This window comes from Spermophilus citellus (assembly GCF_964194105.1).
Source record: "Spermophilus citellus genome assembly, chromosome: 15".
Taxonomy (NCBI): domain Eukaryota; kingdom Metazoa; phylum Chordata; class Mammalia; order Rodentia; family Sciuridae; genus Spermophilus; species Spermophilus citellus.
In genome coordinates this window covers 27,246,186-27,272,106 of record NC_138195.1, presented here as the reverse complement: position 1 = coordinate 27,272,106, position 25,921 = coordinate 27,246,186, and the positions used below count along the sequence as shown (strand labels likewise).

Here is a 25,921-nt window from a genome sequence, read left to right as displayed (position 1 = left end):
ACTATAGGCCAGGAAGGACTGGGCTGGGGCAGGATAGAGAAGGTTGAATAATGGTACTAAAACACAGTTAGAAAGAAGGAATAAATTCAAGCATTCTACAGCTAGAGATGGAAATGCTACTTACTCTTGGTTGAATGATTATGAATTATATATGTGTATCAAATTATCACATCATAACCCATAAATGTGTTTGATCATCACATATCAATTTAAAAATTTAAATGAAAAGTACCTTTAATTTATTATTTTATAATACTGTTTAAATAGTTGGCAAAGTGATACTTGCTAGTAATAACTTTTGGGGAATTTAAGTATTATTTGTCAAACCCTTTACAGATACATACAGCTAGCTCTCCTGAGTGAATTTGTTAGAGTATAGTTTTTCCCAGTGACTGCTGAAAACTAGATTTTGATAAGAAAATGTCCTACACACATATCCTATTTTGAACCCTAAGTCCTTTCTGCCAATTAAAAAAACCCTGCCCCCACATCACCCCAACTTTGCTTCCCTCTTTCCTGTACCTTACCACTGGCAGAGTAAACATGACTCAGAAACCGGCTCCTCAGGTTGTAACATGAAATGATACACCGCTCATTTCATTACAGGGTAAACCAATGCCTTTTTTCATTAGTCTTGTTTCTCTAGAAGGTGTGTTGCTGCCTGCATTTCTGGGAAAGAACTCTCACAGGTGTGGAAAGAAAGGGCTTGCCACAGGTTTGGGCTTCTAGGGACCTTTCTCTTCAGGAAGGATTTTAATGTTCATCAGAAATACCTCCAGAGAACTCAAGAAGCTGTAGAGGTGAAGTAAGCCTGTGAAGAATCAGAATGGGAATCCTGTACTCCGAGGTATGTCATGTTTCTGCATGTAGAATTCCAAAAGTATTAAAAAAGTTTTTAAAGTATAGTTTCCTATCTTTGGTTTTATGTCTTCCTTTCTTCTGTTTAACTTTTTATGTGAGCATTAAGTTAGAAAAAATAAAATCCTGTGTGCTAGAATTTTTGGTGTTAAATATTTTAGCATAAGTTATTCCATAATTCTAAAATGTTAGCTTGATCTGAGCTGAGAGCCATATGACACTCATTTCATTTATTGGGATGACTTGGACCTTGTGAAGTTGAGTTTGAGTGGGCTTTTCTTCTGCTAAACATCCAAAGGGAAAGTAAAAATTATACCCAACTGGATTTTCTAAACATCAAAATCAAAAGATTGTCTCTTCTATGGAACCACATGAATACAGTAATACCTTTTACCTTGGTATTTAAAAGAATTACCTTAAGCAATTATTCATAAAGACTACCACTGTATAGAACAGAGAGGAAAGCAGTATATTTTTGATGTTTTGAGTATTTTTTTAATATCTGCTAGATACAAAATACTCTTTCCTTGTATTGAAAGTAAGTTACTGGAATCAAATAAATCTCTAATGAGGTTGCAGGGAGTACAAAGAACTATGTTAAACAAGAGTACAGGAGGTGTAATGTCATTACTAGTCATGACTTACTTCTTCCCCTCTCCGACACAATTAACCAGTCAGTCTGCATTCCATTCCAAATGAGCTAGGGAACCTCCTTGGATGATTTTGACCACCATTAAAGGCAGTATATTTGCACTTATCTCTAACGCCACTTTTATGTGGGTACGTGCATATACGTGTGTTTATGTGATTGTGTTTATAGTAAATGTACAGTTTGATAGGTTTACCATTCTAAGTATATCTTGCTCAGCGATTGATTTGTCTCATGAAGAGAAATATGAAAATAACAAAACAGATAATGTCCTAAAATTCTGCTCTGGTAATTCTAAACTTTAGATGCCTAAGCATCGGGGAGAGAAGATTGTTTAATATGCAGTTTTAAGGGCACCCACCCCAGACAGTGATGCAGTCTGTGGAAGGGTCCAGAATACTACTCCTTAAGAGGAGCATTGCCAGTGATCCTGATGTGGGTGATCAGCTTAGCATCATCCTGAGAGAGATAAATACTCCTCTAGGCTAGTGCTTTTCAAATTTTAATGCACATCTGGATAACTTGAAGGTTTTGCTCAAATGCAGGTTCTTATTCTGTTGGTCTGGGTGAGACCTAAGATTATGTATTTCAGTTTCCTGATGCTGATACTGCTGGTCCACGGACCACACTGAGTGGCCAGGCTCTACCTTTGGCCTTGGGAACTACTGTATTAAGAAAAAAAAAGTCTCTACTACAAAAGCAGTGTGATTGTTAGTTGGGTGTTGATTCGGCAAGTGGTTGAGTCAAGGCCAGGCCAGGCAGGACATGCTCAATTACTTTTTAAGTATCAATGAGAATATTCCCAGGAATATTAAGGGTAAAGTAAATTCAAATTTTCTAATAAATTTTAAAATAAATACAATACACACAGACACACTCACCTTAGAAAGTACCAACTTACTTGAAGCTCATAGGTAATTTATTCAAAGCTCATGATTAATAATGAATCATGAATAGTGTTGAAATAAATGTTGTCACTGTGCAACTCAACACCACAGGTGGAAGCAGATTCCGGGCCCTTCCATGTCATTCTGCTCACCTCCCCACTTGCTCTAGAGCTGGCAATATGAAACAAAGCACGAATCGCCTGGGAGGTCTTAGTCATTTAGAAAGATGCTTTTGCTTTTGGCATATGATTTCCTAATTTTCAGAATTTCACCGTGATGTTAAATTTGGATACCTGAACTGATGCCAGGTTATGAAATATTCAGGATCAGAATAGTCAGACTTGAGCTATGGATGAAGATATTGAAGAGAAGTGGGTTCTCTGAGATTGCAAGGAATCTTTGGTTGCTTTTTCTGTCTGCAGGTGGGAGTTACGGGTGTGAATTAGGGGAAACCCCTGGTCTCATTCTCTGGTATTCTGATGCTGAAAGTCAGTGGTTGGACTCTCTCATAGTGATTTTGAAGAGGCTAAGAAGCTCTGGAGTAATTTCTTAAATGCTTAAACGTAACCTCCACATTTTTTATGTACTGGTAGCTCTGTTTCCTTGGTAAATGCCGTGAGCCATCCATTAAGGAGACGAAAAAAGTCTGCTTCATCCCTAGACATATGCTGCCTTGAAGTGGCTATTTTTAAAAGCATTTTAAGTGAAAATTCTATTTCTCACTCTGAGTGCAGGAAGCTCCTCTGGATTGGAGACATAGACATCATTTTCCCTTAAAGCTTGTATTGATAATGATTTCACAAAATATTTTATTTATTTATTTTTGTTTGTTTGCACTGAAGGTTGAACCCAGTGTTGTTCTACCACTGAATCACATCCCCCATCCTTTGTTGTTTAATTGGCGACTGGGTCCTACTAATTTGCTGACACTGGCCTCCAACTTGCAATCTTCCTGTTTTAGTCCCTGGGATTACAGGCCTGGCTCGTAAGAAAGAAGGAGAAAATGAGAGAGCATCTCAAAGTGGGTTCTAAAATCTGTACTAGAGGATAAATTTAGAGATCACTGAAAAGATTGAGCTTTGGAATAATTAGCCAATTATGTAAGCTGGACTTTAAACAAGACTGATTCATTTAAACCCTTATCAAACATAATATTTACAATAATCACAAACATTAATTTAGAGTTTGTAACATATCAGGTTCTGTTCCCAAACCCTTGGTACATATTAACTCATATGATACAAGAATCTTATGAGTCAATATTATTATCTTTATTTTACAAATGAGGAAATTAGGCAAATATAGTCACTTGTCCAGATATATGCAGCTGAAAAGGATCTATTGGCTAGAGGTCAGGGACTGGGGTATGAAACCTCTGCTTGTCCATTCAGGAAAATAGTTCTTGTATGACTGTTCAACAATTAAGTTATTTTACTACTTTCTATCTTGACAGAGATGCCATGCTCCATAGATGTCAGTATTTTTTTTTCTTTTTCTTTTTTTCTTTTTTAGTGCTGGGGATGGAACCCAGGGCTTCACTCATGGTAGGCAGATAACTCTACCACTGAGCTACATCTGAAGTCCCATGGTGGTTGGTTTTAACCACTGTACTATCCTTCCAGGGCTCTTTCTTGCAGAAGATTGCTGTACTGAAAAATATTACAAAAGTTGGAAAAAAGGAAGATGTTGAGAACTTAACAAGCTCAGGAACAGAGCTTGTTAGCAGATCTACATAACTTTCATAGACTGTTGGCCTTGTCAGCCGTGGACATGGGCCCCCAAACTTGAAAATTGTTACATATATGCCTTTAAGTGTTGGGAAGGTCTAATTACAAGATTAGCTATGAGCAGAAAAATGCATGTGTGGGCATGCGTGAACACACACACATTCATGCACACACACACACACTTGATATTAATTCTTTAGGAACGGATCTATTTTTTTCAAAGAAGCTCCTATTACCATAGAAAAAAGGGAATACATTTCAAAGAAATGAGGGATTGTTTTGACACGTACCCTGTCCAGAGAGAACAATTTAGGCTGAGAAGGGCTTATTAGGAAAGCTCATTGATGCAAATGAGGAGAACACAGGGGACATAAGAATAGAGATATGGCTGAAGGGAAGGTCTTGGAACTCTAAGTCAAGAACACCTAGAGTTTAGTCTTGATTGTGCCAGGAATTCTGTGAAACTGGAAGGAAGTTGTTTAACCTTTCTGGTGCACAGTTTTTATACTTATAAAAAAATAAAAAATAAAAAAAAGAACCTGCATGAGATTCAGCTCAGCAATTAATGTGTTATTCTATGATGTGGGAAAAGGCAAGCCAAAGACAATGGAAAAAAAAATTGCCTCCCTCAAATCTTCCAAGCACTCTATCTGCCTTATTTATATATTGAGCCACTAGCAACTTTTTGGCATTCAGTATGCAAAAGGAGTATGGGTTTCTATCTCATTGGTTCTATAATTCTTTCCTTGTATACTATAAGTAATTTTACAAATTATTGTGTTGTGATAAATCTCATTTCAGAAAGGAAAGGAAAACTTTAATGTGTGAAAAGCAACTAGGACTGAAAATTTATACATTTACGCATTCCTTCACCTATCCATTTATTTAATTAATTTGTTTATTAAGCGCATATTACATTCCAGGCATATGCTAATTCCTGGAATTAGTGGTAAATAAAAGAAAAATAGTCCTTGACTTCTTGGAGCCAATAATGTAAACAAACAAAGAACTCAAACCCATAAAACAACGAACATAACTCTTGAAAAAAGTAATTATTAATAGTGAAAAGAAGAATCAAGGAAGCAAGAAGGTTATGAGAGTATACAAGAGGGTTGAGGAGAGGTGTATATATCTAATTAGATTTCACCTGAAAAATCTCCTCTTAGTGACGTTTGCGCTGAGCTTTGAGAAGTAAGAGTTCAGTCCTGGGAAGTTTAGAAAAAGTTTGCCAGACTGAAAGAGTGTATATGTGGAGACTGTAAAGCACAAATGAGTCAGGACTGCTTGGAATAATCGAGAAGTATGGGGAGAACAGTCCCTCTAGATGTAAGCGAGGAGGATGCATTGTTCATGCAGTATTTGAAGACCAATAAAACTGACTAAAAGTTGATTTGCTTTTTAAGATCACCATGTCCCCATGATTCTCAACAATGCCAGTTTAGAACATCAGTTTAACAGCACCCTCCCACTGTTTAGCAGGAAATCCTGGCTTCCAGAAGCCTTGAGAGTGCTAGGAACTGAAGTTATAGAGGTCTTCAGGGATAGATCATTCAGGTCTTGAGGGCCATAATGGATGATCTCACTGTCACCAGTGGGAAAATAAATTGACAGGAGGCAAGAGGAGGTATGGGAACCTGAAAGGAAGCTGTTGTGGTAGTCAGTGTGGTGTGATGGTGGTGGTGATGGTAAAGATCCGTGTAGTAGACTGTGGACAAATTTTTGGCTGGTTTGGAGATGCGGAATGAATGAAAGTTATTAACTAAAGTTGATACCCAGGATTCTGTCCTAGACTAGCCAGGTGATGGTGGTGCTAAAGAGAGGGTCAGAGGGACTAGTGAGTTTCAGAGTTCTATTTGGACATATTACTTCCCTGATGGGGATGTAGCATGGATACAGGAATGGAGCTCCAAGGAGAGGCTGGGTAAGAGGTCATCATTTTGGAGTTATATGCATATATATGTAAAGCCATAGAAACAGATGGGTTCAGGTAGAGAGAATACGGAGACAGCCAAGGATCCCCAGATTATTATAGAAAGGTTTGGTTCTGCAAGAGAAGTAAGGAAATATTATAGGAAAAACTCCCTCAAACATCTTTTGACCTTGTAACACTCAATAAACATAAAAATCTTCAGTCAAATGGTAGATTTTTTTTAATTCTGAAAATGAAAACTTAGTAGTATTCAACCTCTACATATGAGGTTAACTAATTGGTTAACCAAATGTGGTAATAAGGAGAAACTTGAGTTTCTTAAGTCCTATAATAAAAGGACAGGACAGGACAGGACACATGGTTTGTGTTCCAGAAGTTTCACTTCTGTCTCTAAGAGCCTCAAGCAGGAATGTACAACAGTTGAAAAGCTGGCCTCTGACGTCAGAAAGCCTAGTTTTCAAATTCCAGCCCTACCAATTTCAGGGAGGAAAGCAAGAAGAATAACTCCCCCAAATCTTGCCCATTAAGAAGGAGGAAATCACTTTATTTTACATTTTACAAGATAAACTTCATTTCATAGCTGTTTGCATATGTATATTAGAATAATAATTTTCAACTAAATAAATTGAAAGTTTTCTTTTACCAACTGAAGAAATTCCATTTGGCTTTTAAAATGACAAGATTATTTGAGATGCATTAAGGTGTCACAGAAATTTTTTACTTTTAAAATAAAGATTTCATAGAGTCTGTCCAAATTATAATTATTTTAATTAAAAGTCTGTACTGTTTACTTAGTAGTATGAATACTTGTTAGTGCCTAGCTCCCCTCATCTTAAAGCTATCAAGTTTAGAAACTCCTTTTCTTGGAAACCTCTGAAAAAGAGATGAGTGGGAAGTATTTACTATTTGGGAATTCAGAAGATACTGCAGCAAAATCGTTCACATGCTTATTAACTGGGAAGTCTCAAAACTGAATCACTAAACTTAAAGCAGATCATGTCAAAACTCAACTGAGGTTCTCATCAAACAGAATAAGATTCAAAGTCTTTACCATGATCTACAAGGCCTATGTTCTTTGGTCCCCAAAGCGTGTTCAATGTCCTACCACTCTCCTTGCCCTTGCAGCCACACTGACCTCTTTTTCTAGGGAAATGCAATCCAGGTCCTATGTCAAGATCTTGACAATTAAGTTCTCTTTGGGAGGTTTCCCTTCCCTGAGAGCTACTTGACTCTGTCCACTTAAAACATCACAGATCTTTGCTTAAATCTCACCTAAGATCTAAGATGGGTCTTGAAAGAAAAGTGACCACAACACTCAGAGCGACCAAGAGAGCTTTATTGCAGCAGTGCAACAGAGGAGAAAAGAGAGAAAGATAAAGAGAGAGAGAGAGAGAGAGAGAGAGAGAGAGAGAGAGAGGAAGCGCACGCAAGAGGAAGCCCTCGCAAGAGAGAAAGACAGAGAAAGCAAAAGAGAGAGCAAGAGAGAGAGCAAGAGAGAGAGGGGCCCTGCAGGAGGGAGTTTTTATAGCCCAAATCTAATAAGGTCTCTGGGTCTGCAAGCTGCCTTGTTGGCACAAGGGGGGTTGAGTGTTCAGCCTTGAGCCGGGGCTTGGGTGTTTGGGCTTGAAGCAAATAGTTGATAAAGAGCCAGACAGAGGGTTTGAGTGGTCAGGTCATCCTGCAGCTAACTTTAATTGGCATGCCCTGCAGACAGCTTACTCAGCCTGTCCTGCACCTAACAGGTCTTATTTTTCTCTATGTATCTATTCTTTTATAAACATTATCAAGTATTATAATTTTAAATTATCGAGTATTATAATTTTAAATTTTTTTCTGGTTTGTTAGGTCATAGTTATTATGATTTTTATGATTTCTAGTATGGTAGCTGCTATTGATGAAGGTATATTGATACCTTCACTGTTTTAAATGTCAGTTTAATAAGCATGTATCTACCTTGTAGAAAATAAAAGAGTGGATTATGTAGAAGTTATAAGAATGTGAAAACTAAAATATTTGTTTCTCTCCAAAGAATTTACCTAATCATAAAGCCAGACACAAAATTATCCCAATCAATCACCCTTGGGAGAAATTCTTGAATATAGGCAATTCCTAATTTATAACAGCTCAGTTTTCATGCTTTTGTGGCCAAAATTATTTTAAATAGACTTCAAAGTAATAACCAAAACTCATTTGTGACACCAAAATAATCCAACTAATTCTAGCGCCAATGTCCATACCCTTTTCTGGCTAATTGATATCACTAAAAACAGATTTCCTCTGAGGCTCAGGCAAAATTTGGGGGAAAGCTTTACTTTCAGAGATGTCCATACTGGTATAAGCAGTTCAGGTATTTCTAGATGATTAAAATAATATCAAATATTTTCCCAGATTTTATTTATTTCTTTTAGACTTGGAGCAAGTTAAAATATGATTATGTTAAATGACATACAGGTAATTGTGAACATGCTGTGTGGCTTATGCTACCATAGACATTTCTTAAATTTTAGTGCCTGGAAAAGTGAAATGGAAACATATGGTTAGAATAAAGGCACAAAAAGTTGTTCCTAAAATTTCAAGTTTCCAGATTTTTGAATGCTCCTTAGTTAATACGATTTTAAGAGTTTCAATGTTATGTTATGGCTTTACTTCCGTTATGGGGCCTTATTTCTTTTACCTTTGCAGAGATTCTCAATCCTCACTATGCATCAGAATCACCCAGGGAACTTTCAAATACCACCAATGACTTCACCTTATTCCTACAAATTCTGATTTAATTGGTTAGTTGTAAGGCCTGGGCCATGTCTTAAAATGCCCTTCACTTAGCCATGGTTGATAATCAGAGAGAAAAACACCGACAACTAGTAATATATCACATGATATATTACTTTAAAAACCTCAACCCTTCTCTAACCTCAGTTCTCAGCCAGGTCAGGTGGATTTGTGCACCAATCAATAAATAATTTTTATTCATATTCATGCTCACCCCTACAGAAGTCTAACTTTAGGATAGTTGTAATCCCGTTAGGTAGATTAAACTTAAACCACTGGAAAAAGTCCAGTGAGCTACTTGAGGTTCTATATACTACCTACTTTTTGTTAGTAGGTGAGATTAAAGAGAATTCTTGAAGATGAGCTGGGCCAGATAGCATAGTTTCAAAGGCAGAATAGTTGCAAGCAAGGAGTCCAATGGTAGGAGTGAGGAGACTGGCCTGATCAGACCTGTAAGATTGAGTACAAAGGCAATAGTTTGTGCACAGTTGGCCCACCAAGAAAACCAGAAAAACATCATGGACACCTTCCCCTCTAGGAAATGAGGAATATTCCCAATTTCATTAATGATCAGTGCAATTTAACAAGATGATGTTATAGGGAGTGCCTTGGACTGGGGGATGATCACTTTAGATTGAATGGTCAGGAAAAACCTCTCTGAGGAGGTGACACCTGGGCTGATACCTAATCTGACCTAGCAGAAAGCCAGCAATGTATCTCCCAAGTAAGTACAACACCCGAGGACAGAAGTAAACATGGAAGAATTGGAATGCTGTGAGGCAGAGGGAGAGTATAGATGAGGTTGAAGAGAAAAATCAAATTGTGAGTGCGGTGTATTAATTCTGTGTTGGTTCGAAGGTTGTGCAGAGCACAGCTGTAGGAGCCACATTCACAGGTTAGCCCACGAGAATTCTTGCATGCTAGGTAAAAACTCCTGCTCTTCAGCCTCTTCCTCACCCACTAGTCTATTTCCTCAGCGTCTTTACTGATAGATGGTCTTGGCCAGGTGTTGTCATGCCCTCCCTCATTGTGGTCATTTCCCTTTACTCTATGCCCACCATAACCATTTTTTTTTTGACCATGGTTCAATTTCTTGATTTCTTCGACATCTATTGTTGCTGGTGACACTTTCTCTACCTTCCAGCTTCTGTCAACCACCCTCCAGGATCCCCTTCCACCTTTCTGAAGCACACTTTGCCCTTTCCTTCTGTCTCCTGACGTCATTCTTTATGACCTTAATATTCACAAGCCTTCCCCTTTTCAACCTCTGTCTCCAAATAATCTCACATTCCCTTTCCATACAGCTATTATTCTTGACTTCTCATCCGTGGACAAATTGACATCTCTCATCATAACTTTTTTTTTTTTCCAAGCAGAAAAAAACTTTCATTTCTATCAAATTGAAAAGTATCAATCTTCAAGTAAGATAACCAAAATGATAATAAACAGAGTATGAAATAGAAAACAGATCACAGGATTAGGTACTTTTAAGCGCACACACCCAAATCAAGAGGTTATCAGTCATCACAGGGTTCTTTTTCTCAATTCCTGATAGAAATGAAAAAGCAAAGTGCAGCTCTTTTTGATGTTACTGGTTTCAGTGTTATCAACTTCCAGCTCTGAGTATTAGAGGCTCATTTTAGAGTTCTTTTGCTTAATTCAAGATAGAAATCATGAAGGGACAAAGCGATGTCATTTGAGAGAGGCTTTATTGGGTTCAAGCAAGGGAGAACTTGAGGTAGGGTCCCCAAACTGCTCGAAACAGACGGGCGGAGCAAAGCTTATACCGCCAAAAAGAAGGCGGGCTTGCACAGGCGCAATCGGCTTCTGCAAACCTGAGGATGGCTGCACCCATCTCGTCAGTTCTTTGCTTTCAGCGCGAGGTTTGCACACGGCCAACTGTGGTTAGGTACTTCAGCATTTCGCTTGCTAAAGAGGTGGAGGTGTTTTATACTGCCAGCCCAGTGAGGTCATATATCGGTCAAGTTCAAGCCTATTTATTGCTTGTGCGGAGGTTGAGGGAAAGCTTGGGGGAGGAGTCAGCATCTCCTGAACTCGATCATCGGTGGAAACATTTTTTTGAAAGCTGCTTGCTTTAGGCAGGAAACCTTGGTGGGTGCAGTCAGGGCCTTCCCTGCTCTGTCACACCGAGGTAAAGCACTCTGACTAAAGGCAAACACACCCTGTAATTTCACAGAACAATAAACCAGAAAGACAGGTGGTCCCTGGGTTAGAAAACAGACTTGATTGTAATGTTTTGAACAACCAATAAAAAAAAAAAAAAAGAAAGAAAACAGACTTGAACTTGAGAGGGATCACAGTGAAAGGTTGTAATTCAACAATTTCCCCCTGAGATCTGTTCATCTTAAAAACAGGAATATGTAAAAATCTGTAGTATAGATTCCCATAGAAGTAGAAAATCTCTTAAGCCCCATTATTCCTTGGAGCTTACATGAAGGCAGAATTTTAATTTTTTCCCCTTTATTATTCTCTAAATTAAATACAGAGTAGTTTGTTCCCCAGGGAGCATCTCCAGGGTGGGTTGTTCCTTTGAAGTTTCAAACAGGAAATCTTTTATTTAGCAAATGACACTGTCCTAGAATGAACTAATTGTTACCAGAGGAAGGAATTCATCTGCATACCATCTTTGTTCTTTTGGAAATGTTTTACCCTGTTTCTTTCATACCCTACCCCCATCAAATTAAGAAATATCCTGAAGCATATAGATAATGATATTTATTCTGGCAAGAATTGTGCAGATTTCTACAAGAAAGATGAGGTATGACACTTATGACAATTCTTAATTTTAATGCATTTCCATAGATGCAGGAAGCAGATTTTTTGTTCATAGTTGAAATACAGCTCCATGGTTTCCCAACATTTAACCAGACTGGGTCAGTTAGATATAGAAAGGATTATGACCAGACCACATTCTCATATTTAAGTCTCCATTATTGGGGCCTTCACCAAATAGACCAGAGAGTTAATAGAACCGTAGGAGAATAGAGAAAGCCACTCATACTGTGAACAGGAGACCTTCTTTATTTCCTGCCTGACAAATCATCTGCAGCAAGAAAAGGCACTGCCTGTTATATTAAAGGTAAATAAATGAAATTCATGGGGTGTACATGAACGCCTGGTGAGATTCCATAATCCAGAAGCCTATACATGAGTCACATACCCTTTGTATACCCAGTGTGCAGCTGCCACCATAGCACACTGATTGCCATTTCTAGTCTCATGACCAAAGGATCGAAGCAAACATTCCAGGAGCAAATATATTGTTTCACCTAGTCATGAGGATGGGGAACACTAACCAGGGAGAGGTATTAAAAAGGCTCTTTGGAATATCCTGATGAATCCCTAGAGATATATGAAAGAAAGCAAATGTTTAAATAAACAGGAGTTTTTCAGTTTTATAACATAAGAAGACCAGATAATTGAAATAATATTATTACACTGTTATACTGGGTAATTCTTGAAGATTTAATTAGGCAATGTGTTTAATGCACTTAGTATGGGAGAACTACCTAGAGTGACTATACCTTAACACATTTGAAAATATATGGTCTTTATGATTTAAACAAAGATCCCCAGCAGGCTAAAACTATCAAATAACTAAAATCAGGTTGTGATTAACTAAAATTTATAAAGACCTTATTTATGGATCTGCACAGGCATCTTTCTACCCATCTCAGCATTTTGAGTTGCAGGAAAAAACACAGCAGTATCTTTAAGAATTCTCTCTCACTAAAGGCTAGTCGTTCTTTCCCCTTCCCTACCAAACACAGGGATATGACCCCGGGGACACTGGAGTTAACTTGAGCTTGACTGCTGGAAAGTGGCAGAGGAGAGATCCTTGGGGAAGGAAGACAAGACAAGAAGCAGATTTCCCTTGACTATGGACACAATTGTTGCATGAAAAGCAGATGGTGGGACAAAGTGGGAATCTGGCATTCAGAACCATGAAAATGCATAATATATATAGGGCAACAGTACAATAGTCAAGAATTGTCCTTTGTTAGATGCTTGACTACTATTTCATTCCCTGCTATCACTTTCCCAAGGATTAGTTTATCATCAAGATCTGCTTGCAGGTATGAGCCAGGGAATGATTTGCTTTGATCTCAAGGTAGAAAAGGGAGTAGGTTTTGAATATCTCCAAGAAGCCCAGGCCTATGGGCAGGCACTATGGTTAAGGATGGCTCAATGAGATTGGCTCCTCCACAGATTATCCTGGGCCAAGTCCCTTCAATTTACAGACAAGGACTTTGGGAGGAGGAACAAAGGCTCACACTCTCCTCCAGTAGCTTCCTTTGCTTAAACAAAGGGTGGAAATAGAAAGAGTTTCACACAGTCACTTTAGTGAACTTTGCTATTCTTGACAGGAGGCCACAAGCAGAACTCAGCCGTGTCAGTGTCCTGGGTTGCTTGGAGTAAGACACAGATATCTAACATTCAGGGAAAAACTCATGCTTCTCAGTCTGGAAAACCTGTACTTGAATCCTACCTGCAGTGTTCTTTGGTGACAGGAGCCCAGGCAAGATGCTTCACATCTTAGTATAAGTTAATTTCTTTGTTTATAAAAGAGGGGCCATGTCTATCTCATATGATGCTAGAAAGATTAGTTGAAATGTTAGTAAAGGTCCTAAAACTATGTTTCACCCAGTAGACCTTCAATAAATGATATCTATCATAAGTCAGCCTCTGTGTTGGAGGATAAACACAGCAACATTTTCAATGTCCAAATAAGTGGAAAGCAAACTCAATTAAGAGCTGGGCAGAATCAGAACTTGTGAAGTCAGATCAGAATCTTAGAGGTCATCCAAACTTGTTTTATTTACTTTAAAGTGAAGGAACTGCATGCATGGCATTAGAAGGAAACCCAAGAAAAGAAGTTCCATTAGTTTTACTTGTGTCAAAATATTTTTAAGATAACTTTAATTTTTACAGAATAATTTAAGGGAAAAGTAGCAAGTTTGTTGAAGAAATAGATTTTTAAGGACATTGAACATGAAACAAGCACCATATTTAAGTAACCATTGAAAAGTTTCTCTCTTATTGGTGTCATCTAGCAAAGGACCCTCAACAGCCAGGCAATCCCAGTAGTAGGAATACTGTTGGGACCCAGTGACCTGATACTGACTTCATTTGTTTAGAGAGAGAGAGAGGAAGATGCGTTTAGAGAGAGGAGGATGGAGGAGTAGAGTATGCATCAGGGATCAGGCCATTTCTTATACCTCTCCCCCAAATTCAAAAGGCAGCCATTACATTGGATCATCTGCTAAGCACACAGGGAACTAAAGAAAGAAGTTTTAAGATTTCTTTCTGCTTTGAAAAAGTGCACACTTTCCTCTTTTGAATTATCTATTAATTTATACCTAAGATACAAGCTTGCAACATTTAGGTGAACATTAGGCTTCCCAATATTTTTAAAGGCTTCCCCAAAACTCTTGGAAATAAAATTTTTTCACAGTAAGAGTAGAAGTGCAAGCCCATGAGAGTTGGACCAACAGTTTAAAAACTCTCTACATGGCTCAGGTCTTAGTGTATTGAAGAGATTTAATATAGTCTCTCATCTCTCGATGCATATGCATACAAAGAGGAATTTAAGAGGAATAAATGCAATAACTATCTGTAGTATTTAATAGCCTAGGAAGATGGAAAACAAATGTAAGAAAATACAGTAAAAAAATTGTGTCAAAAAGGAAGGATACTGTGGAGCATGGATCCCTGGAAGAAGACATCTTCAGTCCTACCAGGATAAATGATTGTGATTAGTCTACCATAGAAACAACATGGCCATCCCCCCGCCCCTCCCCCTTGTCCCCCCAAAAAAGAACAGCTAAAGTTCAGGTCTTACACCATTTGAAATCCAGTGTGTGTGTGTGTGTGTGTGTGTGTGTGTGTGTATGTTTTTTTTAATTGCAAAGAACTTGACACATGTGCAGAGATACTTTAAACATTGCCGATAACCCCTTTTTGAAGGGTGGAGGGGGCTTCTTCATTGAACTGTGTTCCCATTTGTTTTCCTATCAGTTCACCTTTTAAACTAGAAAAGATGCTGCAAACTACTGCAGATAGCTTCTCACATGGACACAGCACCAGTATTACACAAACAACAACTGAATGAATGACCGTGTCTTCCTGATTCTTCCTCTGGACAGGCTCAGTGTGCTTCTTTGGACTAAATAGTTGTCTTCCTTCTGGCTTCCCTTCTTCCCTCCTTTCCTTCCTTCCTTCATTCCTTTGCTAAGGATTGAACTCAGAGCCTCGTGGATACTAGGCAAGCACTCTACCATTGAGCTACACCCCTACTCCTGAATAGGTATGGTCTTATTGGAGAACAGTTTGTAAACATAAGGCCAGATTTTATTAGTTTCTATCCCAGAACTACTCTGTTTTTGTATAGTTCAGTGACTGGCTTTGCCAAGTCTTTATACAGTCTTAGACCATGGTCAATCACTTCAGATTTAACATCTTCCTGATGAATGATTCATGAGAAATGTCATCAATCCCATGCATAAGAGGTGGGTTGAAGTCCAGGTTATATACACTGCCCTTAATAGGGATCCAATGATGGCTGAGACAATCTTTAAGTGTTTCGAATGGAATTCTCAAAATCATCATTAGATCCAGGGCCTCTGCCTGTACTAATGTCCTCTGAACATAATCTAGTAGCCAGTTCTGACTGCTCCTGGCATCTATCCATGACATCATTCAGCATGTGATCACAAGATCTAGAATCAAAAGATTTTTCTCTAGGTATTGCTTTGCCACATCACCAATTTTTGTGTTGGCTTTGAGGTTCTCCCACAAGAAGTGGCCTCTGGAGAGATGCCTAAGTTTTGGGAGATCCTCTGGCACACAGTACCTGTTATCGTTTGAATATGAGGTGTTCCCCAAAAGCTCATGTGTGAGACAATGCAAGAAGGTTCAGAGGAGAAATGATTGGGTTGTGGCAGTCTGAAGCCAATCAGTGAATTAATCTTCTGATAGGGATTAAACTGGGTGGTAACTGAAGTGGTAGGGTGTGGCTGGAGGAGGTGGGAATTGGGAGCATGTCTCTGGGGTATATCTGGCAAGTGGAGCTCTCTCTCTCCCTCTGCGTCCTGATCATCATGTGACTGCTTCCCTCTGCCACACTCTCAAGCCACGCTGTTCTGCCTCACTTGAGCGCTGAGGAATGGAGCCTGCCTTCTATGGACTAAGACCTCTGAAACCACAAGCCCTCAAATAAACTTCTTCCCTACAATTGTGCTGGTCAGTTCTTTTAATCACAGCAGTGAAAAAGCTGACCCCTTCCTTAATCTGTGGCCTGAGGATGACCATGTTCTGGAGTTTGAAAGCCATGCCTTTGAGAGAAGGGAGGTGGCCAAGCAGGCAGCACAGTGACTGGAAGTGTTTCTTGCCCTCTGTCTCTGGCACCTCTGCTTATGTGGGCTCTTGGCTGTTGTCCCTACAGGAGAAAGGAGGGACTTTATCCATCTTCACATTTTAACTGGTCACTTTTCCTACTTAGATCCCATATTGTACTCTGCTCTAATCCCTGTGTTTTTCTATTTGCTTGTTTCTTTTTTGTCAAGTCAGTTTGTCTCCATCTGGCCAACATGGGGCTCACTCAGTCTGCATCTCATGGAAAACCATTGTCCTCTCACTTCCCTGGCTGACAGACGTGTTTCCTAGTCTTTACCCTTTGCCCCTTCACTCCACCCTTCCTCAGCCATAGGTTTGCTGAAGCAAGTCACAGAAAATCAATGTAAAATCAGTCAGCTGTGCTTCTCAGTGTGTTTCTACAACCTGATGCTTAAAACCATTTCATATTTTTATTTCTACTTTTAATTATGACTGTCCCAAATCTTGCCCATTATGTTCAAGAGTCTCATATTCTTGTTCCAGTCACATCTCCTATGTCATTAAATATTCATCTAAACTCAATTCTCTTTGTCTAGCTATATCTGCCAATTTATTCATTTATAATAAATATGTATTAACATATATCATGAAGACCAATCCTTTGACTTTTTGGCAAAAAAAAATATTTCTACCTCATATATCTATCCATGCTCCCTTGCTTTGTCTTGGATCGGATTTGTCCTTCTAGGTAGTAAGGCCAATGACTCCATTTTTGTTCTCCATCCCAGTATTTCTTCACTGAGTAGTTATCTACTGCTTTACAACCATTCCTGCCCATCTTCACTGGCTTCTTCTGTTTTAATAATTATAAGAGTTGCTAATTCTAATTGAGGGTTTAATATGAACCAGACCTGAGCTAAGTGCTTTATCTGCACAATCAAATTTAATTCCTTCTGTGACCTAATAAAGAAGGAATGATAAGGAGATCTGGGACAAAGTGTTTAGGTAAGTGTTCCAAATAACACAGCTGTTAAGTTGTTGATTTCACATTGGGTCACAGAAAATTTAATTTCTTTTTTGTAAAATTTATTCTAAGTTGTTATATATGTCAGCAGAATGCATTTCAATTTATATTACACATATATAGCATAATTTTTCATATCTCTGGTTGTACATAATGTAAAATCACACCACTTGTGTCTTCATATATATACTTAGAGTAATGATGTCCATCTTATTCCACTACCTTTCCTACCCGCACCCCCCCTCCCTTCCCCTCTCTCCCCTTTGCCATATCTAGAGTACATCTATCCCTTCCATGCTCCCCCCATCCTATGAATCAGCATTCTTATATCAGAGAAAAAATTTTGGCATTTGGTCTTTTGGGATTTGCTTACTTCACTTAGCATTATATTCTCCAACTGCATCCATTTACTTGCAAATGCCATGATTTTATTCTCTTATAATGCTGAGTAATATTCCATTGTGTATATATACCACATTTTCTTTATCCATTCATCTACTGAAGGGCATCAAGGTTGTTTCCACAGTTTAGATATTGGGAATTGTGCTGCTATAAATATTGATGTGACTGTGTCCTTGTAGTATGCTGTTTTTAAGTCTTTTGGATATAAACCAAGGAGTGGGATATCTGCATCAAATGGTGGTTCCATTCTCTGTTTTCCCAGGAATCTCCATAATGCTTTCCACATTGGCTGCACCAATTTGCAGTCCCACGAGCAATGTATGAGTGTGCCTTTCCCCCCACATCCTTGCTAACACTTATTGTTGTTTGTATTCTTAATAGTTACCATTTTGACTGGAGTGAGATGAAATCTTATAGTAGTTTTGATTTGCATTTCTCTAATTGCTAGAGATGCTGAAGATTTTTTCATATATTTGTTGATTCATTGTATATTATCTTCTGAGAAGTGTCTGTTCAGTTTCCTGACCCATTTATTGATTGAGTTATTTATTTTTCTGGTGTTAAGATTTTTGAGTTCTTTGTATATCCTAGAGATTAGTGCTCTATCTGATGTGCATGTGGTAAAAATTTGTTCCCAAAATGTAGGCTCTCTATTCACCTCACTGAATGTTTCTTTTGCTTAGAAGAAGCTTTTTAGTTTGAATCCATTCCATTTATTGATTCTTGACTCTAATTTTTGTGCCATAGGAGTCTTATTAAGGAAGTTGGGGCCTAATCCAACATGATGGAGATTTGGGCCTACTTTTTCTTCTAGTAGGCATAGGGTCTCTGGTCTAATTTCTAGGTCCTTGATCCACTTTGAGTTGAGTTTTGTGCATGGTGAGAGATAGGGAGAGGTTTAACTTCATTTTGTTGGATATGGATTTCCAGTTTCCCCAGCACTATTTGTTGAAGAGGCTATCTTTGCTCCAATATATGTTTTTGGCACCTTTGTCTAATACAAGATAACTGTAATTATGTGGGTTAATCTCTGTGTTCTCTATTCTGTACCATTGATCTACAAGTCTATTTTGGTGCCAATACCATGATTTTTTTGTTACTATTGCTCTATAGTATAGTTTAAGTTCTGGTATAGTGATGCCACCTGCTTCACTCTTCTTGCTAAGGATTGCTTTTGCTACCTGGGTCTCTTATTTTTTCCAGATGAATTTCATGACTGCTTTTTCTATTTCTATGAGAAACGTCATTGGGATTTGGATTGGAATTGCATTACATTTGTATAGTGCTTTCGGTAGTATAGTCATTTTGACAATATTAATTCTGCCTATCCAAGAACAAGGAAGATATTTCCATCTTCTAAGGTTTTCTTTAATTTCTTTTTTTAGCATTCTGTAGTTTTCATTGTAGAGGTCTTTCACCTCTTTCGTTGATTCCCAAGTATTTTTATTTTTGAGGCTATTATAAATGGGTAGTTTTCCTCATTTCCCTTTCAGAGAATTCGTCACTGATATACATACAGAAATGCCTTTGACTTATAGGTATTGATTTTATATCCTGCTACTTTGTTGAATTCATTTACTAGGTCTAGAAGTTTTCTGGTGGAATTTTTTTGAGTCTTCTAGGAATAGAATCATGTCTGGCAAATAGTGTTAATTTGAGTTCTTCTTTTCCTATCTGTATCCCTTTAACTTCTTTTGTCTGTCAAATTGCTCTGGCTAGTGTTTCAAGAACTGTCTTTTTTTTAATTTCTTTTTTTTTATTGGTTGTTCACAACTTTACATAGCTCTTGACATATCATACTTCATACATTAGATTGAAGTGGGTTATGAACCCCCAATTTTACCCCAAATGCAGATTGCAGAATCATGTCGGTTACACATCCACAATTTTACATAATGCCCTATTAGTAATTATTGTATTCTGCTACCTTTCCTATCCCCTACTATCCCCCCTCCCCTCCCCTCCCTTCTTCTCTCTCTACCCCATCTACTGTAATTCATTTCTCACCTTGTTTATTTTCCCATTCCCCTCCCAACCTCTTATATGTAATTTTGTATAGCAATGAGGGTCTCCCTTCATTTCCATGCAATTTTCCTCATCTCTCCCTTTCCCTCCCATCTCATGTCACTGATTAATGTTACTCTTTTCTTCCTACTCTTCCTCCCTGCTCTGTTCATATTTGCTCTCATTATATCAAAGAAGACATTTGACATTTGTTTTTTAGGGATTGGCTAGCTTCACTAAGCATAATCTGCTCTAGTGCCGTCCATTTCCCTGCAAATTCTATGATTTTGTCATTTTTTATTGCTGCATAGTACTCCATTGTGTATAGATGCCACATTTTTTTTATCCATTCATCTACTGAGGGGCATCTGGGTTGGTTCCACAGTCTAGCAATTGTGAATTGTGCTGCTATGAACATTGATGTGGCAGTATCCCTGTAGCATGCTCTTTTAAGGTCTTCAGGGAATAGTCCAAGAAGGGCAATAGCAGGGTCAAATGGTGGTTCCATTCCCATCTTTCCCAGGAATCTCCAAACTGCTTTCCAAATTGGCCGCACCAATTTGCAGTCCCACCAGCAATGAACAAGTGTACCCTTTTCTCCACAACCTCTCCAGCACTTGTTGTTGTTTGACTTCATAGTGGCTGCCAATCTTACTGGAGTGAGATGGTATCTTAGGGTGGTTTTGGTTTGCATTTCTCTGACTGCTAGAGATGGTGAGCATTTTTTCATGTACTTGTTGATTGATTGTATATCCTCCTCTGAGAAGTGTCTGTTCAGGTCCTTGGCCCATTTGTTGATTGGGTTATTTGTTATCTTATTGTCTAATTTTTTGAGTTCTTTGTATACTCTGGATATTAGGGCTCTATCTGAAGTGTGAGGAGTAAAGATTTGTTCCCAGGATGTAGGCTCCCTATTTGCCTCTCTTATTGTTTCTCTTGCTGAGAAAAAACTTTTAAGTTTAATTAAGTCCCATTTGTTGATTCTTGTTGTTAACTCTTGTGCTATGGGTGTCCTATTAAGGAATTTGGAGCCCGACCCCACAATCTGTAGATCGGAGCCAACTTTTTCTTCTATCAGACGCAGAGTCTCTGGTTTGATATCAAGTTCCTTGATCCATTTTGAGTTAACTTTTGTGCATGGCGAGAGAAAGGGATTCAGTTTCATTTTGTTGCATATGGATTTCCAGTTTTCCCAACACCATTTGTTGAAGATGCTATCCTTCCTCCATTGCATGCTTTTAGCCCCTTTATCAAATATAAGATCGTTGTAGTTTTGTGGGTTGGTTTCTGTGTCCTCTATTCTGTACCATTGGTCCACCCGCCTGTTTTGGTACCAGTACCATGCTGTTTTTGTCACTATTGCTTTGTAATATAGTTTGAAATCTGGTATCGCTATACCACCTGATTCACACTTCCTGTTTAGACTTGCTTTTGCTATTCTGGGTCTTTTATTTTTCCATATGAATTTCATGATTGCTTTGTCAATTTCTACAAGATATGCCGTTGGGATTTTGATTGGCATTGCATTAAACCTATAGAGAACTTTTGGTAATATCGCCATTTTGATGATGTTAGTTCTGCCTATCCATGAACAGGGTATATTTTTCCATCTTCTAAGATCTTCATCAACTTCTCTCTTTAGGGTTCTGTAGTTTTCATTATATAAATCTTTCACCTCTTTTGTTAGGTTAATTCCCAAGTATTTTATTTTTTTTGAGGATATCGTGAATGGAGTGTTTTTCCTCATTTCTGTTTCAGAAGTTTTGTCGCTGATATACAGAAATGCCTTTGATTTATGCGTGTTGATTTTATATCCTGCCACTTTGCTGAATTCATTTATTAGCTCACTATTTGCAGATGACATGATCCTATACCTAGAAGACCCAAAAGGGTCTACAAAGAAACTCAAGAACTGTCTTAAATAGAAGTGGTGAAAGAGGGCATCCTTGTCTTGTTCCAGTTTTTAGAGGGAATTCTTTCAATTTTTCTCCATTTAGAATGATGTTGGCCTGGGGCTTATCATAGACAGCTTTTACAATGTTGAGACATGTTCCTGTTATCCCTAGTTTTTCTAGTGTTTTGAATATGAAGGGATACTGTATTTTGTTCAATGCTTTTTTTTTTGCATCTATTGAGATGATCATATGATTCTTGTCTTTAAGTCTATTGATGTGATGAATTATATTTATTGATTTCCGTATGTTGAACCAACCTTGCATCAGAAAATTTAATTTCAGAACTTGTATTTGTAAATATCTGACAACACACAGCATTTTGCTCTCAAAATGTGCAAAATGTTGACTGTACCCTGTGTAATCACTAGCTTTCACTAGCAGCTTTCCTTGCCAAACTTACCAGAGAGTCCTCTCCAATCACAGTTTCTAAACCTTCATAGACAGTATACTGAGGCTCCTGTATTCTGCTTTGTGCCCTGTCACTGTATGAAAACTAGAAAACTGATCACTGGGTAGCCATTAATTTTCAAATCCAAGCCTATGTTTATACTTGAAACTTCCCTTCTTGACCTCTGGGTCATATCTTTTTCTGGTTTCTCTTGAAGCCACAACTTTTTACCTCTTAACAGATATTGCTAATTCTAGGTTAGTCTCAAGAAAGTATCTAGATATGTAACTGAGCTCCATCAGGCCAATGCTGAGGAGGACTGATCAATATCTTGAGAGTGTAGACTGTAGCTTAACTTTGGGTGCAAGTCTCAAAACCAAAGTCTTGCAACCAGAAGATTTTTTTTCTGGTTGATTTTTAAAGCTGAAATAATTGCAGGCAGAATATATGCATTCTGTAGTTATTCCCCTTAGTTTGGTCACTGACACTGTGTATGGCTTAGATATTAGGTGTCTCCTGAAAGCTCATGTGTGAAGCAATGCAAGAAGGTTTAGAGAAATGATTGGATTATGAGAGCCTTAACCCAATCAGTGGATTAGTCCCCTGATGAGAATTAATTGAGAGGTAGCTGAAGGCAGGTAGGTTATGGCTGGAAGAGGTGGGTCATCGGGGGCTGCCTTTGGGGTATATATTTTGTATCTGGCAGTTGCATTTTCTCTCTACTTCCTTGATCATCATTCGAGCTGCCTCCACCTGCCAAACTCTTCTACCCTGTTGTTCTGCATCACCTTGTGCCTGGAGGAATGAAGCCAGCTATCTACGGATAATTGAATCCATGAGCCCCCAAATAAACTTTTCCTCCTCTAAAGTTGTTCTTGTTGGGTCCTTTAGCCACAGCAGCAAAAAAGCTGACTAAAACACCCCATCATTTAGGAGCTGTGTGACATTGGGCAAAAAAGATAATCTTAGTTTAATTTGTGCAAAATGAGTCTAATAGCAATACTTATGTTACAAGGTTGTTGTGAGGGTTAAGTGAAATTACTCACCTCAATAAACGTGTGTTCCCCTTATAATTTGCTTGTTTACTTGTCAAACACACATTAAATGCCTGCATAATGTCAGGCACTGTGCAGGATTCTGGGGGAAACGATGATGAATAAGTACAGACACAATTCCTGTCCTCATGTAAACTGGTGTCTAATTGTAGATATTGCTGTTAATAACTGTCTTAGTCCAGCTGCTATGACAGACTATCATGCACTGGGTAATTTATAATGAATAGGAATATGTTGGCTCATTATTCTAAGGCTGGGGTGTCCAAGATTGAGGCTGGCATCTGGTGAAGACATTCTTGATGCATCATTCCAAGGTGGAAGGGCAAAGAGAGAACAAGAGGGACACAAATGTATCCTTTTACAAGGAACCCACTCCTGTAATAACAAACCCATTCCTGAGATAATGCATTAATCCATTCATGAGGGCAGTGTCCCCATGATTCAACACCTCCCTTTAGGTCCTACCACTCAATACCACCACATTGTGGATAAAACTTCCAACATATGAACTCTGGGGGAGTTCAAACCATAGAAAGCACAAATATCTTTACTTACTTGCATTAAGGCCATGGATAAGGGAGTGGTAGGTGATGTAGTTGGAAAGACATGAGATTTTAAGCAATCATATGTGTCTACTTGAGAACAGCATTTCCAGCACCTTCAACATTTATCATTTCTTTGTGCTGGGAACCTTTGAACTCCTCTCTTGTAGTTGTTTGTAAAATATATGACAAATTATTGTAAACTATAGTCACCCTACTGTGCAGTACAAAACTTGAACTTACTACTCCTAGGCCACTAGCACGTTTTTTTATCTGTTGAACTTCCTGTCTGTTGTCAATGGTTTTCTAACATTGAGCTGCCCCCTGCTGGAAATTGAGAGTTCATAACAGCATAGAATCTTGCTGTTGGTGCAATTCCTGTCAACTTACTTGCATGTTTCAATGATCCAGGAAGATACTTTATTTATTTATTTAGTTAGTTAGTTATTGGTGCTGGATATTGAACCCGGGGCCTTGTATAAGCTAAGCAAGTGTTCTATCACTGAGCTAGCCTCAGCCTCAACACTTAACTTTTCAAAAACAGAAACTTTGTTTTTTGAATATAGGAAGCCTAGGAAAGATTAAACATAAAAGGTTAATATTTTAAGTAATAGTGCTTAAGTGGGATTGATAAAACCTTCAAAGCATCTGGTGATTGTCTCAGGATAGCTCTCCACCTTTCCTTCTTTCTCTTTTTAGTTAATTCTAGTAAAGATTTCAATAAGTCCAAAGAAAGTAGTCTTGATCTTGAAGGTTGTAGGCCAGGTAGGTTACACAGATGAACAAAGTGAACAAGAAAAACCCTTAAATACTGGTTACTTAGTTCCCATGGGGATGTGAACCAAGTGTTAGCAAAACTATACATTTTTAAAGAAAAAATGGAAAGTCAAATTAGTACATAAAATGTTTACAAATTTGCATAAATAAATAACTGCAAGGCCACATGCTTTTCATGGTAGATCTTCAGTTTTCTAATAAGTAACTATTAGTAATTACTACTAATTAAATTTTCACTGGTTTATGATGAAAATTTTAAAAATAAACAGTCAAGGGTGATGCTACATGTATTCGGCCCAACCATCTCAGAAGGCTGAGGTGGGAGAATCACTTGAGTCCACAAGTTTAAGATCAACCTTGGCAACACAGTGAGACTCTGTGTCAACAATAATAAAAGGACAATGAAATGAATTTTTCTGTACAGATAAATTTACTCAATATAAAGGACTGACTCTTCCCATAATTATATTATCTCTGTATATTTTGTTAAAACATCCTTGTTCTATTTATTCATATTTTTTTCTGCCATGCTGGGCATTGAAGCTAGTGCCTTGTTCATTCTAGGCAAGCACTTTACCACTGAGTTATATACCCAGCCCTATTTTTATGTTTATATTAAAATATTTTTGTGAAATGATATTATTAGTTCTAAGGTATTTAATTGGCAAAATTAAGAATTGATAACTTTACATCATCTTGTTGCATTTAGTTTTGTTTTATTTGTTATTAAAATCCAAATGACTGGGCATTGCTATCAAGACCATAAAAATTCATTGGAAGTTTTGAAGCACTATTTGTGTCAGGATAACCTTAGACTCCAGCAGTGATATGGGAGATGTATGGATTGTGATTCAAGTCTCTGAAGTCATAGAATGTGAAAAATCAAAGGAATTTTTGTCTTGTTATTTTATTTCATGTCCATGGGCACTAAGATACACTGAAGGAAAAGAATTATCCATGGTTACTCAGGGAGTTAGTGACAGAGCCACAATTACATTCTGTTTTCCCAGTACCAATACACAATCTTTCAATTGTTCCAGTCCTGTCTGTGTCAGTCAGACAGTACTGAGACACTGATGTGCCCACCTGAATGTTATTTGAAGACAAGCCTTCAAAAGGGAAGACTTTGGGTAATAGAATAGGCAATTTGTATAATTGAGAATTTCTGTAAAAATTTTCAACCCATGTGTCATGCTTATTGCATTTTGGGGTACAGAAGTTTGTCTCATAATTGTTATGAGTTGATTTTCCTTTATTTTTTTCTTTCATGAGTAGGCCTTTAGGTTAAAAAGTTTATTATAGGGCTGGGGGTGTCACTCAGTGGTAGCATGCTTGCTTGCCTAGCATTGGTGAGGCCCTGGTTTCTACTCCAAGCACTGTTTAAAAAAAAAAAAACAAATATATATATATATATATATATATATATATATATATATATACACACACACACACACACACACACACACACACACACACATATGCATATGTATGTGTTTATACAAAGTAATGTTTTATATAATATACATATAAATAATTTTATATAATATACATAGTAATATATAAATATAATAATATATAAAGTAAAATGTAAAGTAATA

General features: G+C 37.9%; 1 pseudogene across 1 annotated transcript; it reads right to left on the bottom strand.

Moving 5' to 3' along the window:
• Positions 1-15,134: 15,134 nt before the first annotated feature.
• Positions 15,135-15,734, bottom strand: LOC308634099 (adenylate kinase 4, mitochondrial-like; annotated as a pseudogene). The gene has a single exon. The product of its transcript is annotated as an adenylate kinase 4, mitochondrial-like (transcript).
• Positions 15,735-25,921: the final 10,187 nt, after the last annotated feature.